We start from the raw sequence: 16,004 nt of genomic DNA, 5'->3' as shown, positions 1-16,004 counted from the left end.
AAGGAACGCTCTGCATGCCCAAACAATAGCAAAACACACAAACAACAGCTACTCTGACAGATAGATTCGCAAAGCACGGGTCATTCCCGATGAGATCCCGGCTGACCTCAAGCCCTGTCGTCTGATTATCATCAAAGCATTTGTCATGGGGAAAAGGTGTGGAGTGCCGTCAAAGAAGATCTTAAGGTGATATCTTATTATTCTGGCCACATACGAGCGAAACAGCCTCCCTCAATGTGAACACAAGCAGATTCCTGACATATCACATCCTTTTGAAACAAAGGGAAAACGACGGTTGTCTTTGTGCAACTTTCTGATTCACAATATGTCTACCATTTTTTAAATATTTTACCAGTCATCTTATATTTCAACACATTAAATATTCATTATAAATATAGACAAATTTAGCATTCACTTCAATAAACAAATGGATTAAGACAAAATTTACATCCAATGGTATTGACAAACTAGCTCAAGTTGATTCAAAACATAATTTAAACGTGTTAAAATGCAGTAGACCTTTGGTTTTTTCCCCTAGTGTTATGTACTAACAGAACATACTTAAAATTCAGCACATTTAATAAAAATCCCACACAATTTCTTTACAACTGGAGCAACACTGTTGACATACGCTTGTGACACAAAGAAATACCCAAAAATGTAAGAAAACTACAAAACCCACCAAAACATGTGTAATTAGAGAAACAGAATGAGAACGTTCAGAGTAAAGGTTGACTTTGAAATTGCCTAATTTTAAAATATTTTAAATTTTAATACATTTCTAAAATAAAACAATGAACAAAAAAAAATCTTCCAACACAAGTGATTTTTCTTTTAATCTTCTTGATATTTATATATGTTTCCTATTTATATTCGTTGCCTAAGGTTTAATACTGTCTCATCAAGAAAGTGTTGCATTGACATAAAATACGTACAATATTTCTACAATTTCAATCACAAATAAATGCTAACATATATTTTCTCTTTTTCTCTTCCAACTGAATTACATCTGCCTTTTAAATTATATTACCAGTCTCTCAGGTAACAGGAACAGCAGTATTTTCAAAGAGCAGGAGTGGTCAAAATGTCATTCTGTGAATTCACAATGCGCTACATCTGTGTGCTGGGGAAGCCCTGAGAATGAATCAGCGGGCGAGCGAAACAGTGAGAGAGTGAAGTAAAGCATAGTGAGAGTGGCAAAATCAAATCAAATTGATGGCACTCCACACCTTTACTGTCAGATTTCAGGGCTGTTGACTTGATTTCAATTACACTCACTTTGATTGCAGTCACAAAAGGTCCAACATCAAAAATATGAAGGAATCAATTTCATAAAGACATGACAGAATACAAAAAGACTGACTTTGTAGTTTAACAATCCAAGCAAAAACCTGAACCCAAACATTAATCAAACGACTCTTCTGTACAGCCAAAGTGCACCGGCATACTCTACTGAGTAATACAAAATTGCTGTGCTCAATATTTCAGGACAAAAAAATACGGCGGTGTACAAAATGTAACAAAATCTGCATTAAATGCGGACAAAATAAGTAAACAGCAGAGAGGAAAGTAAACGACAGGTTCAAGTATAAAGGTGTCAGTTGCACTTTCACAAGGATGGCCAGCAAGGGGAGCTCTACCTGCTCTCATAGGCACCAGCCACAGCAGCTATGAGATAAAATGTATAGAGACCTCAGATGACCTCAATGTATGGATAACATAGAAGCCTGTTATTCTACACTAGAAACCCCCATTAAACGGCGGGTTTCTCACTTGCCTTAAGTGCAGTAACCATTTACATTTCTAGACATCCTAAAGTGGGGCATATTTTGTAAAAACAAATAAATAAATTGGTATAAAAATGGTATAAAACAAAAAAGAACCCACACGACACAGAGGTCTTTAGAAAAGAAACTACGGCGTAAATCAATAATAGACTCAATGTCAACGTTTGAATCAGCTAGATTACAGACATCTATTTTACAAGTGGTGATTTTGCCATAGTGTCTTCTCTCAGCCTGTTACAAACCAGACATGAGCTTTGGGAGTGTCTGGCCTCTCTCAGGGCCGTATATCTCATAGACCTTGAGCCCTGCAAATTACAGCAAACACAGGATAAGACTCTTGTTTCTAAAACCAGACCAGCCTGTATGCCGCACATTCTTCTGAAGGGTTAGTCTGAGACCCCGGTGCTCTTGGGGAGAAACTAGACACACACAGACAGACATCACACACACTCATGTAAGCGAGAGATGTTTAGATGTGTATGAGCCATACGCTCCAATGGGATACCCCAATCATAGTTACGGCACGCATCTCTCTCTAACAACCACAGAGAATGACCCGGGTAAACTTGTACTCAGAACGCAACTCCTTTTTTTCATGTGAATTTTTATCAGCGCTGAAATCCCTAACCGCTAAGCCCTTTCGGTGTTAAGATCCTGCATTCCTGAGGGAGAGGGCACTGGCCTTTCACCTTGCCTGAAGACCTTTCCTGAGGTTAATGTGTAATCCAGGGCATATGACCACAAAGACCCAAGCCTAAAGGCCAAGAGCAGGCACATTTTCTGCATTACACTGTCCTTTTGAGATCTGACTGTCCACACATCAAAGTCTTACAGAGCAGGGTGTCCTATAGCGCTTTCACTCCAAATTGACAAACAAATCCTCCTTTTCTTCTGCATTTCTCATTTCAAGTTGAGTGTAATGTAACCCAGATGTAGGATAACAGAGATTGATCACAAGAATTCGACAAGCCCCGTGAAATCGGCCGATAATTAGGAATTAGTTCAACAAGATCTAAATAAATTCTCAAAAATTAAATTCCACAGCTAGGTCTTTTATGCATCAGCGTATGATGATTTTCAAATCTAGATTCCTGCCTCTGCCAGCTCTTTGATTTTAAGCACTTTATAATGAAATTGGCATCTTTAAAAACATCACGGCTCCTCCTACGAAGTCAACAGTTGAGACGTTTCACAACCTTGTGTCCTTGCGGCGCTCATTTTGCTCAATTATACATCAACGTGCATTGTGAATTTAGGACCGATGAGTCCTTTAAAGAAAGCCAAAAGGGGGAAAAATAAAGTTTAATTGGAATCCCCATCCCCCGTTTTCCCAGGGTAGGGAAACGAGTGAAGAAAAAGGTTTTGTGTGTCTCCTGTCCGGGCTTCTCACTGTACAAAAGGAAGCAGATTTGCAGATGAGGTGACCCCTCGACCCCTGGAGTCGCTGAAAGGTTCTCAATGGCACAAATCCCACATAATCAATCACAATCTAGGGCTGTGGTCAGCAGCGGGCCTTCTGAGCCGGACTGTAAACAGACACCCACTTCTACAGGACTATGGGGGGTGGAGGACACTAACGTTCAGAATTCCTCTATATCCTTCTGTGTGCGTAAAATAGAGTAATTATTTAATAAAAAAATTGTCTCAGGATATACTTAAAGGAACAGTTCACCCAAACATGAAAAATCTGTCTTACTCACCCTCAAGTTCCAAAATTCTTTGTTCTGATGAACACCGAGAAAGATATTTGAAAGAATGCTTGTAACAGTTCTTAGCCACCATTGACTACCATAGTAGAAATAAAATGACAATGGTAGACAAAATTGGCCCAGAAATTGGTAGACAAAATTGGCCCAGAACGGTTTGCTTTCCTGCATTCTTTAAAATATCTTCTTTTGTGTTCAACAGAACAAAGACATTTATAAAGCAATTTTTCCTACTATGGTAGTCAATGGTGGCCAAGAACTGTTTGGATGCAAGCATTCTTACAACAGTCTTTCTCGGTCTTTATAAGAACAAAGATATTTATACAGATTTGGAACAACGCTTTTAGGTGAACTGTCCCTTTAAAGAAAGATGTTACAAATGGTTCTTCACAGCGAAGATTTTTGGTTCCCCAAAGAACCATTTACTCAACATTTCCTTGAAGAACCATTTCTTTCCTTTCTATAATCTAAAGAACCTTTTTTCCACTACAAAGAATCTTGTAAAACACAAAGGCCCTTCGGATATTAGATGTTCTTTTTTGAACCGTTCAGCCATAAATGCATTTTCTATGGCATCGTGAAGCACTTTTTGTTCTTATGAGTGTGTCTGCATGACTCTTGGAAATACATGGAAAAGCAATGTGAAGATGAACCCAAGTGTACATTTCTACTCATTTTCAACCCAAGTGGGTCACACACACATGCATTTGCAGCTATATCAGCGAGGACCACTCAAAAACACAATGGCTTTCTTAGTAAGACAATGGCATTTCTCAGTAACCTGTTGACATTATAAGACATGAGGCAAAACATGATTTTCACTCTTAAACCCCTTACAATGTTTTACTACATTTGATACTACATTCTACCTCTATGTGCACACTCAAAGAGTAATGCATTTGAACCCAATGCTTCTCTTAGGTCCCGTGTCTTAAGACCGGGAGAAAAGATTAACTCAGACCACCCAACACCCTCCCCTTTATGACTAAGCAATCAATGGTTGAGTATTTCTAGTGATATCTTATCTAGCCCAGCATTTCATTTCTTCTGCTTTGTGTGACTTGTGAGCGAGTGACCAGGTGTCATCTATCAAAACAATCCTACTCTCTGGAAACCTGCTATTAACTGATAAGGGTGAGCCTCTGTGGCGTAATGGCTCCCACCTGAGCACACAACTCAACTCCGTCTGGGAGCGAGAGGAGGGCAGAGAGAGAAAGGGGAAATGGGGAGAAAGGGAGGGTGGAGGTGGCGAGCAATACAGTACTTAGCAGTGCTTGCTTTTACTGTCGCTCCTACTTGAGTGTTAACAAAACCTCTAACTGTGTATTAAACTTAGACGTGCAAATCTCACCATTAGAGCAGCAGATGTGAGCGACACCTTAAGGCTTAAATCATGCTGCGTGTTGAGGAGAGCTGAGCTATTACTTTTCTAAGCACCGATTTTAACTGCCGATAAAGAAAAATCTCATTGACTCGAACCACATGGATCATATAATTAGGATTATGTGAATTCTTGTCAGAGAATACAATGATGTTATTCAGACGGATGTGATCAAGTTGACCTATAAGCAATCTGATTATTCACTTTTAAAGTGATAGTTCACCCAAAAATGAAAATTCTGTCATCATTTCCCTTGTCATTTCAAACCTGAATGACTGTCTTCCGCAGAACACAAAAGATATTTTGAAGAAAGTTGGTAACCGAACAGCGGTGATACCCATTGACTTCTATTGTATACACAAAACCAAAGACTATATATCTACACAAAACCAAAGCAAGTAAATGGGCGCCAGTTAACAACATTCTTCAAAATATCTTCTTTTGTGTTCTGTGGAAGCAAGAAAGTAGTACAGGTTTGAAATGACAAGAGGGTGAGTAAATGATGACAGTATTTTTATTTTTGGGTGAACTATCACTTTGATAACTGTAAATGCAGATATACAATAGTGGCCAAAGGTGATAACCATAGCACATATTTATACAACATTTGCTTTTAATATTTATTCAATGTTTGCTTTTAATTCAATTCAACCTTTAAAATATGAAGTGTATCGGACAAAACTGACAAATATAAACTTTGCACATTCATGTGTCTTTATAAATGTTGCACGTGTTCTACATCAACGTGAGCTTCAGTTTGCAACATGAATACCAAGAGTTTACTTGCAACAACGGATTAATTTTTTTATTATGTTATCATGATTTTATTGTGATTTATTGTGTTAGTTAGCTGTTTTTCTTTAAGTTATAAGTACTTAATTGAAACAACCCAACTGCGTTCTGATAGATTTGAATTGGAATGCACAATAAAAAAAACATGATTTTTGAAATAAGGAATGATCTGTTTTTGCAAATGAACCCTTCAAGTGTTAAATACATCTTTAATAATACATTTCAATAAAAAGCACAGACATCAATTGTCCCACCTTGGACATCACTTTTGGCCAGGACTGTACGTAGGTCAATATTGTAGCTCTACCAATAAGCCAAGGACCTGCGGTGAATCTCTGGTATATATAATATAGATCTATCCAGAAATGAAGACAAATGCCGTACAGGAATCATTTTCTCGCGACTCCATCAATTCTGCAGACACAGGTAGCGAGGCCCAGCTCGCTGTTTAAATTGACCGGTGTGAACGCGGTGTCACTAGGCAACGGGACCTGATGGCTCCATTGTTTGGGGTGAAAGGTTGGAAGTGTTCGCACTAATATCAGAGTTCACAATTAAGTAACAGAAGAGTGCTTTTCAACAACCATCCCCGCTCCTCTTTCTTTTCAAGGAACAAACTAAACTAAATCCCCCATCACTAATAGGAACGTATTTGCACTGTAAATTAAAGGCTACACTTTTTTATGCTTTGTGCAGATCACTTTTTGGATGTCTGCAGCAGCTCAAATCTAATTACAGGCTTTCGGGGTGGGGTTGCACGGGGGGGTGGGTTGGATTTCCTCAAGAAGCCCAACAATAGAAGACTGGGCCATTGTGGAGCAGCTCTGTTGCATCTCTGGCGATTCCTTGTCTATTCAGAGCACTCGTGGGACGGGGTTAATCCATTACAGAGATACTTCAAGGTGGAGAAACCTCCATCACAAAGACCCAACAGTGTTTTATTTGATCATAGCTGAGATTTTCCTGTACTTCAGGCTTTTTTTCATCTCCTTTTCATATTATTCGCTTCCCCCACTATTTAATTACCGATGGTTATTAGCGTTGAGATACAATGCATTCAGATCTGAGGGGGATAATGCTTGTTCAACACAGGATGAGACTCATTGTACCGGTCAGGGGTGTCCCATCTCTTGGCGGACATGATGGTGAGATTCCTGCTGGCTTCTTTTACAGGACGTGAATCAGTGGGCCAACAGGAGTCCATAATCTCTCCACAAAACTTTTCTTTTCTTTTTAGACAGTCTCTCCTCGCAACGTGCATCAAAGCCTCTGTCTCGCAGAGATTCTCTGCAAATGCCACGCTGGACGGATTTAGACATCACAATTCGCTGTCAAATCTCCAGCGAGAAACAATGCGTGCCGCGGCCATCACGCAGAGATATTACAAAACCCACTGTACCAAGCTGGGATGGTCACCGTTGGCGTAGCATGCGACTGCGGTGGGTCTGTCAGGACCTCCCCGCCGACGCTTCGATGATCTGCATTCCCAAACCGAACACTCACCCCAACTTCACACACACATAACACGAGAGTCAGTTGATAAAAGTGAAGCTCATTGTGGGAATTTATACTTCGCCTAATGGCTAAACATTCTTGCCAACAGACGATTACTTCTGGGTGTTGGTCGCACGTCTGCACACGGTATCTATCAGCCAACTGAGCCTCTCACCCCCAAAACTCATTTAGATCCTATCTAGGGAAAAAATTAGTTTTGAAAAAACAGAGGATTGGCTGGTCGGAGCTTGATTTAATTTGGTCACCGATACAGAGTCCAAAGCACTTGTGCCCTCCGTGTCTTTAGGAAGGAGGAGGAAATACAAATAAAAGCTGAGACCTGGTGTAAGGAATCACATGGATACACAAACGATTCGGAGGATTTAGGCGTCAAACGGGGTATAAGCTGCTGCCTCTGCTGGACCGACCAAATCCCACACAACACATTCAGATAATCATTTCCAGTCTTTTCCTTTAATCTTGTGCCCCTCTGAATGGAAACCGAACAGCTAAATTGACACTGAGGTCAAATGATTTTAGCTTTAAAAGTCTGCTTCATGCCACCTGTTACCATTCGTGCTCAAAACAGAAAAGCCACTCACATCTGATAGAGATGTCAAAGAGACTGGTACTTGGGTAGCAATAATATATAACAATACACTACACTATTAGTAGTACAGAAAGAAATTTCTGGTGCCCACATGCTGCCAGGCAACCACTTTTTGATCATTTTTGTTCTTTGTGAGTGCTCAGTTAAACGCACTTCTTGGTCAAAATGCCAGTACTGGCACTTAAAAAAGTCTGCTTGACCTGCATACATGTAGCAGGTGGAACAAAATAATCAGGTTTCTAATATAGTTCAAATATTTTCAAAATACTGGCCTTGCAGTTTAAATGCAGTGTTTGCACACTACATGAAATAATTTTGTTGCGTTAAATATTAATATTATGTATTTATTCATTTAGTTTTTATAATAATTAAACAAATTAATAAATAAAAGCACATTATTAATTGTGCATTAAAAGCACAAAACAGGTATAAGGTATTTTTACAATTTTTGTGATTTTGCTATTGTCTACTAAAATATCGGTATTGTAACAACAAGCCATTTTTGGTAAACGGACACTGAATGCCCTTAGTTTGTTTGACCGAGGAAAGGGACAACATTCACAAGGATATCATAATTGCCAACGTGCATTGAGGATAATGAAGGCCTACAGTAACCAAGCTGGGTGCAGGCGGTCAGCGGGGTGTGGACAGATGGGTCCTCTGCTTGAGAGTGGGACAGCTTGCTCAGTAATGGATGTAGAATGAGATATGGGGATAGAGTTTGGCACAACTAATAGTCATTTAATCAACTGCAGCTGACCGGCACATGGACACCATTTCTGATGCCACACCGACTCAGTGCAATCTAACCCCACCAGTCTTTACCTGCAAACACACAACACAGACTAAGCCAACATTCTCTCACAAATAAGTAAATAAATGAATAATAAAAAAACTAGGTTCCAAAATTCTCCATCCACATAACAGATATTTAAAAAAATGTGGGTAATCGTACAACAGCGGTACCCATTGACTTGCATTGGTTTTGTGTCCATACAATAGAAATGAATGGGTACCACCTTTGTTCGGTCACCAACATTCTTCGAAATATCTTCATTTGTGTTCTGCGGATGAAAGAAAGTCATACAGGTTTGAAATAACAAGAGGGTGAGTAAATGATTAAATGATTTTCATTTTTGGGTGAACTATTTCTTTAAAAAGCTTTGACAACAGATGTTTAAAATGCAACACACTGCACGTAATTATATAGTGTATATATAGATTTTTAATTATTTCGTTTTTCGTTTAGCTTTTTTTAAATAAAACATACTACAATTTAGACAGACTTTAATACAGAAATTTCCCACAACCTCATGTGTATCTTTGGAGACCTTAAGGTGAAGAACCTCTGTGCTAAAACATCCTTTTCCTGTTAAAATCAAAACAGTGCTAAAAATGGACTAACACATCTAAATCATGGCAGTGTTTTAAAAGTCTTGTTAGTGCCCTGTTATAAGTCAACACTCAAACAAAATTGCCTTTGTGGAAATCAACCAGGACCCTCAAACCAGTCCCCATACACACGAATTGGCTTGTGCAACTTTAATGCACACTGACAGGTTAATTACGTCACAATTAACTAAATGCCTAACAGCCGCACAACTAGTACTGGTGTGATTGAGTTAATAGAGGGCTATGACATGACCTGTGTTTACTGGTGGCACAGACCTCATTTGTGAGCGTGACAAGCCCGAGGAGGTTTTGTAAAGTGGAAACCTTCTGGGACATTATTCAGGATATTTTCAGATGTGGTAGGGAAAAGCGAGGTGGGGGCGTGGGCTTGGGGAACCCAAAAAAAGAACTCTTTTCTCTTTCTCGCTGTGCCAAAACACAGCAGCGTTGCTCCGCAGCGTTATTTTTTCTCCTCGCTCTGTCAAAACTATTTCTGGCTTGAGAGAGAAAGTGTTTACTCCGCGGCCTGGTTCGCTCGAGTCACGCCGTGTTCCCGCCGAGCAAATCCGCTCTTCTCTCTCCGGAATGGTTTGCATATTTTCCCTGTAACACAAGACTTAAAAAAGACGAGAGAAATGGAGAGGCGAGTGGGAGCCATTGTCATTATATCTGGATTTACATGCAGTCAGCTTCGCACTTTCCCAATTTAAAGCAGGTTGTCTGTCAGCAACAAGCACGCTTTTTTCCCTAACAAACATTAAGCTAATAATGGCTGAGGTGGAATGGATACGAATCAAGAAGTCCTGGACCTCTAACCGATTCATCGATAGAGATCTGATTGAGAAAACCCAGGAGCTTCATGGTCAGTTTTCTCTGCCTCTGTGCCATAATAGCTTTGTCAAAACACAATTCTGCTTCCTTGCACAGCTTTCACAACTTTCCACTCCTATCAAATCTTCCGTCCAGCCTGTCACAGAGAATAATGGGCCGCCATGTGTGGTAAAACATCTCTCGGCTAGACATCATATCAGCGCTTGAGATTTAAATGAGACGTGCCTTATCCACATAAGTCAATACCCCTTATTTAAAATGCACAAAACCCACAAAAGACCCCTTCATGAGTGAATTTTTCATTGCAGTCCCTTGAGATAAGTGATGGCGTAGTTGAAGGCTCTTCAAATTGGGCTGACCTTTAAAGTAGGTCAGAACTGAGACTCCAGTAGCGCTGGGGCTGTGCGTCAACAACAGCACATGATGTTGTTTTTCTCTTAGACTTCTGGCACCAAACTCTACCAACCATTTCTGTGCCTCAACCAACCTGTCCAACTGTCTAAAAGCCCCTGACGTCAAAGACAGCAAACACCTGGCCAAGAAATGTCATCCACGACAATGGCAGTCATTCGATGATCCCCACTGTAAAGTTCAGACACAGAGCCATTTTGATGCTTGTAATCTAGTTAATTCTAGTTAATCTTCTTTTTTATGCTAGTTGTATGAATGATGAAGCGATAAATGAGGGATTTATAACTAAGAGAGAAATAATTGTGGAAAACGAATTTGATTTATCGATCTGAAATACTACAAGCTGTACACAAGGGCTCTTTTTTCTTCCAAACTACACATCACAGCAGCTGATTCTTCTGACATCAACACAAGTGAGGGGACCTTACAAAGGGATCCATTGAAACGCTGGTGTTACTCTGGAATAAAACAGAACGCGTGCCGACAATCAAAAAGTCCCGCTGGTTAGCAATAAAATCTTATATGTAGACTACATATCGTCACTGTCCTTTCAAAACCTTGGATGTCCAAATTCCGTTTTTAAATAAATGTACTTTTAATACTGTGTTGTCAAAGTTGCCAAGCCATTTTTGATACTTTTTATTGGTTAGATATTTGCAAAACCCAATGACTAACATAAGAGTGACTAATAATAATGATTTATGGCAAAAAATAAAAATTGTGAAATACAAAGATATAAGGTTTCAGAAAAACAGCAGCGGTATGCTCTTTTAAAAATGTGACATCAACATAAATTAACATAATCCTCCAATTTTGTTGCTGTTTTGTTATCGTCATGTTATTCAATCCACGCATCTGACTTTTCCACGAATGGCTTCGGTTTAATCACCACAGCTTTTCCAATAAGTCACGCACGCGGGTCCACTTCAGATAGCGTTACAGGAAATGACCGCAACTCCCTGCACTTCAGCCTTATGACGGACCGACTGCCAACTTGAAAGCCGAGACCTGGATGTTTACAACGACGAAGAAAACTTTGGCCATCGTAAACACCACAACCATGCCAACAATTGGTAACTATTTATACAGAGGATGCGAGTTACACATCCACCAAGCCTGTTGCGAAGGGGGAGCCCAAAAATGTGATTGTTAAGTAACGCTGATAGCATAACATGAACGCAAGTGACCGGTGGACCAACGGCAGATTTGGCTTGGTATCAAGAAACAGTGAGACGCAGGTTTTGTCACTCTGACCTGGTTAACAGTGGGAGATAACAAGGTGACATGTAAACATTTCCTGTCGCGGCCTTTAAAGAAATCTTTTGAAACAGCCCTAAGAGCGTAGCAAACGTTGACACCTGTGTGCCATGGCTAGCGATCAGGACAAAAAATATCACGAAGCCTAGGATATAAAAAAAACCCCTAATAACCCACTTCAAGTCTATCTGGGCTGTGAAAATGAAGCATATGGGTGAGCATATTGAGGGAGCATGGAAAAAACCCAGCGTATCAAACTAGCCATGCGTTATAGCACATTTAAAATATAAGCCTGGTAGCCACAGGGGAGAATGGACTCATTGCTGTTCAGGTCCCTGGCAGGAAGAACAAGTCTCGCTGCCCATTTTTTTTACTCCAGACTCAAATCTATATTTAGCCTGGCTTTTCCACTGGTATGACTTTTCTCTGATCATTAGCCCTGTTTAACCCCTCTTTACAACGGCCCCATATCGGTCAGGGTTCTCAGGGGCCCAGTCAATGGGGGCATGATGGGTCCTTTACGCATGTCTGTCAAATAACACAGTGTGCCAAATTAGCTCTGGGACTAGAGACTGACCGATATATCAAATATTCACCATGATTTTCACACAATGAATTCACACAATTTTAACCAATTTTACTTCATACTTGTCCATTAAAGCCACAATATGGAAGAATTTTGTTAAGAAATATCCAAAAATCACTTGCACATTGTGATATATTTCATGCAGTTGTGTACTTACATTATCCCAAATGTTCCCAAGAATGTGCAAATCCAGAGAAATTCCTATTTAAAACAATGGCCCGTCCCTTGTCTCCCTTGTATTTGTAGCATATCAGTGACTTAATATCTGGTGCTCCGCACTACCCTCAGTTTCCGGTTGTAGAAACTAAGGCAACTCGCAAATGCGGAAGTGGTTATACAGCATCTGGGAAGCAGCATCTGTTGTTCTGTTATTATGGATCACGATTACTCTTTGGCGAGTAAAGGAAACCCCAAAAAGTGTAAACGTAGGCCAAATGAGGCAAGCAGGCTTATGGACAAACAAAGAAATAAAACAAGGATTATATCGGCGTGGCGTTTTCTAAATGGAGAGAGCTTCGCGACCAACTTGGACTCGACAGAGACTCCCCTCTCGCATGTGTTTTAATAGACAGGTAAGCACATTTTTTTTATTGTACACGAAATACTCATGCACAGATTATTTGAATAGTTATGAATGCAGTTACCCTATGAAATACAGTATATGTCGCACAAAAATATGTAGCCAATAACGTTACTTGTAAATACTGTGGGTTCGTTCCAATTTACTTTTTAAACGACGACTGTATGACTGTTTTAAACAGGTAAAACTGTGTAACATTACGCTACCAAATCAATTGACAAAGTCAAATATCAGTCGCGGGCTAATGTAGCATTGCATTCCATGTTTCTTGCAAGCTTATTCATTACGATGACATAAAATAAAATTAATTCATTACCTCGTCCCTGAACATGATGGGCGATCTCCATACGTCTCTGGATGATGAAAACGACATGTCCCATAATTCCACTCACCTACATAACGTCATTTAGCTTCGCCTTTTGTTGTTGTTTCGAAAGTGCGCCATCTAGCGGTCCAAATATTCCATATTGTGGCTTTAAAGGGATAGTTCTCCCCAAAATAAAAATTCTGTCATAATTTACTCACCCTTGAGTTGTTCCAAATCAGTGTAAATTTCTTGAACACAGAGAAAGATATTTGGAAGAATGAAATTTCATCCTACCCGTCAGATTATCCTACCAGGCATGCACACATCAATGTTACGTCATTTTCTTGCGCTATAAAATCATCCTACTTGTTTATTTTATACTGCTACGGGAATCTGATTGTGTATTTTCATTGTTAAATCATTCTAGGCCTACATATTTATTTAGTACTGGCAGTACAATTATAGGGTATTGCGATGTAAATTAATCCTACATGTTTCTTTTATGCTGGTAGGATAATCTGACAGGGTATTTACGATGTAAATTTATTTAATGTGTTCATTTTAAACTGGTAGGGCTATCTGACAGGGTATTTTGCATTGTAAAATCATCCTACCTGTTTATTTTGTCGATGTGGTTTAGATTATAGCCTAAATTTTGCCCTGCGGTAGGAAAAGCTGACAGGTTGGACAATTCGAGGTTGAGACACGGCACATAGGCTGAGGTCTCGCTCTGTTCGGTTTCAGTGTGTGGTCTTCTGGTGTTAAGAAGTGGCACGCCGCCATGCCCCAGTTTTCTTCACAAGTGTAAGTTTTACCAATTTACTCTTTTATCAGAGATAATCGCGGAAAACCTGATCTATATGCAACGTGGTAGGCTAACCAAATCACACTTGTAAAAGCGGCACATTCGCACATAACGAGTGCGCCAAGAAATCCATGTCCGCACACATCAGCCGCGTACTTCCTTTTTCATTGAGAGCCAGACATTTTTAACTATAACACAATAAAAAATCTAGTTAATCCTGCCTATGGGTGCGCAATACCTGCGAGTTGTAGATACAAAGCTTTTCATCCAGTGCGCGCTGGCGTTTTGAAGTTTAACAATTCTAAATGTCCATTTCGAGGACAGCATTGCATATTTCGCATAGCTTTTTCAAAGCTAATAAATTGAACTGAACTAAAAGACATGAAAGACACTGTATGAAAGACACTGAAACTAAAAGGCTAATTTTTTTAATTTCAACTTGGAGGAGAGCAAATGTTGTGTGACATTTTGACAAAAAGAACTGGAAATACACCGATCAGCCTACATAAATTCAGCGGAAGTTAATAAATGAAGATTATTAATTTAGACGCATATATAGAAAAAAATATGTAGAAAAATGTCAAAAGCAGGCTTTAAAGAAAAAGTGACAGAAAAAGTATACAGGGGACTGTTCCCCAGTAGAGCTTTATGTCTAACAAAACGATCCCATCAATATAACAACACTAAAGAGCGAGCTCTTGCTTTCTGATAGACAGCCTGTATCTCCACTTGTCACAGTCTACATAATAATGCCCGTTCCTTGTTAAGCAATGCATACAGAAACGTTGCCGCTGGAAGCAAGCAGCCCTTTAGCTTGTGTTTTTAACAACACATGAAAGTACAGCACAAGACAATGTCTTTAAAATCTGTTAACGAATAAATCAATTATTTTTACCCTCTGCTCTTGTTGTTTCTTTAGTAAATATAAACCAAATTCATTCTCCAAATGTTTTTTTAAAATGATTTCGTCTTTTATCATTTTAAAAAGTGAGGGGGCACAGTGACTGAAGTGACCGGGCCGTGCCCCCTAGGGCCCCCTCGTGGCGCCGACGCGGTCTACTATGGTAGTCAATGGTGGCCAAGAAATGTTTGGTTACAAGCATTCCTACAAATATTTTTCAAAGCAAAGAAATGTATACAGATGTGGAACAACTTGAGGGTGAGTAAATCAGAAAGTAAATAAAGATTTTAATATTTGGGTGAACTGTTCCTTTAAGTTTACTCTCAAATAGTGATGATGATAGCCATAAACCATAATACTTCTTTAATACTTTAGTAACAAAACCGTATATATTTCTGTGATTGCTGATATTAGCCAGTATGAGGACAATGGGAAAGAATTACATATATTGTAATTTGTATATTGTATTGGACTGACCCTTTAAAGCTTTCACACATTTTTAAACGTATTACTCCAATTGCTCTAAATGCTAAAAAAAGTCATCTGCGATCAAGAGTGTGAACTGCGAATGTTCACTTGTGGCATTTTGGCAGCCCGAAACTTTCACGCATGTCCACTTGACTATGAAAGGCTTAATTCAACAAACGCTGAACACATTTCAAGTATGTCAATCTCAAGTACCTGGCACTTATAATTTGCATCTAAAGGATAGTTCAAGGCCACAATCGGTGTGATGAATCTTTCAAGTTATCAAAAAATAAAATCGCGACACGGATCACTATGAGCATAGAAAGCGCTGCTTATCATTATGCATTACAGTTGTGACTAAGTGAGACATACAGAGTGCTAGACAAGTATGTGTATGTGTGCATTTGTACTGGAACATTCTCCCAAGGGCAGATGGATGTGTCTGGAAAGTGAGGAGTCACGGCAGAGGCCCCTGTGTGGGGGTTCACGTGCATCAGCCTGGCCTTTCCTGCCTTCTCCAGTCCAGCGTCCCAGCGAAGATCATCATTGCGGGGGTCACATGCATATAAGCAAATACCCCATTCTGACGCTACCGAGAACGTAAGCAGAGGCAGAAACTAGAGAGGTCATCCTTCCATGCCACAACATTGTTTTGAGGGCACCTTATACACAAACCGAGACTGACCGCAGCTGCCC

General features: G+C 39.7%; 1 protein-coding gene across 3 annotated transcripts in view; it reads right to left on the bottom strand.

The window, feature by feature from the left end:
- zbtb16a (zinc finger and BTB domain containing 16a) overlaps positions 1–16,004 on the bottom strand; it is a 102,460-nt gene that overhangs the window by 25,957 nt on the left and 60,499 nt on the right. The gene's annotated exons all lie outside the window — the stretch shown is intronic.

This window comes from Triplophysa rosa, linkage group LG19 (genome assembly GCF_024868665.1).
Source record: "Triplophysa rosa linkage group LG19, Trosa_1v2, whole genome shotgun sequence".
Classification (NCBI taxonomy): Eukaryota; Metazoa; Chordata; class Actinopteri; order Cypriniformes; family Nemacheilidae; genus Triplophysa; species Triplophysa rosa.
This window is presented reverse-complemented; position numbering and strand designations above follow the sequence as displayed.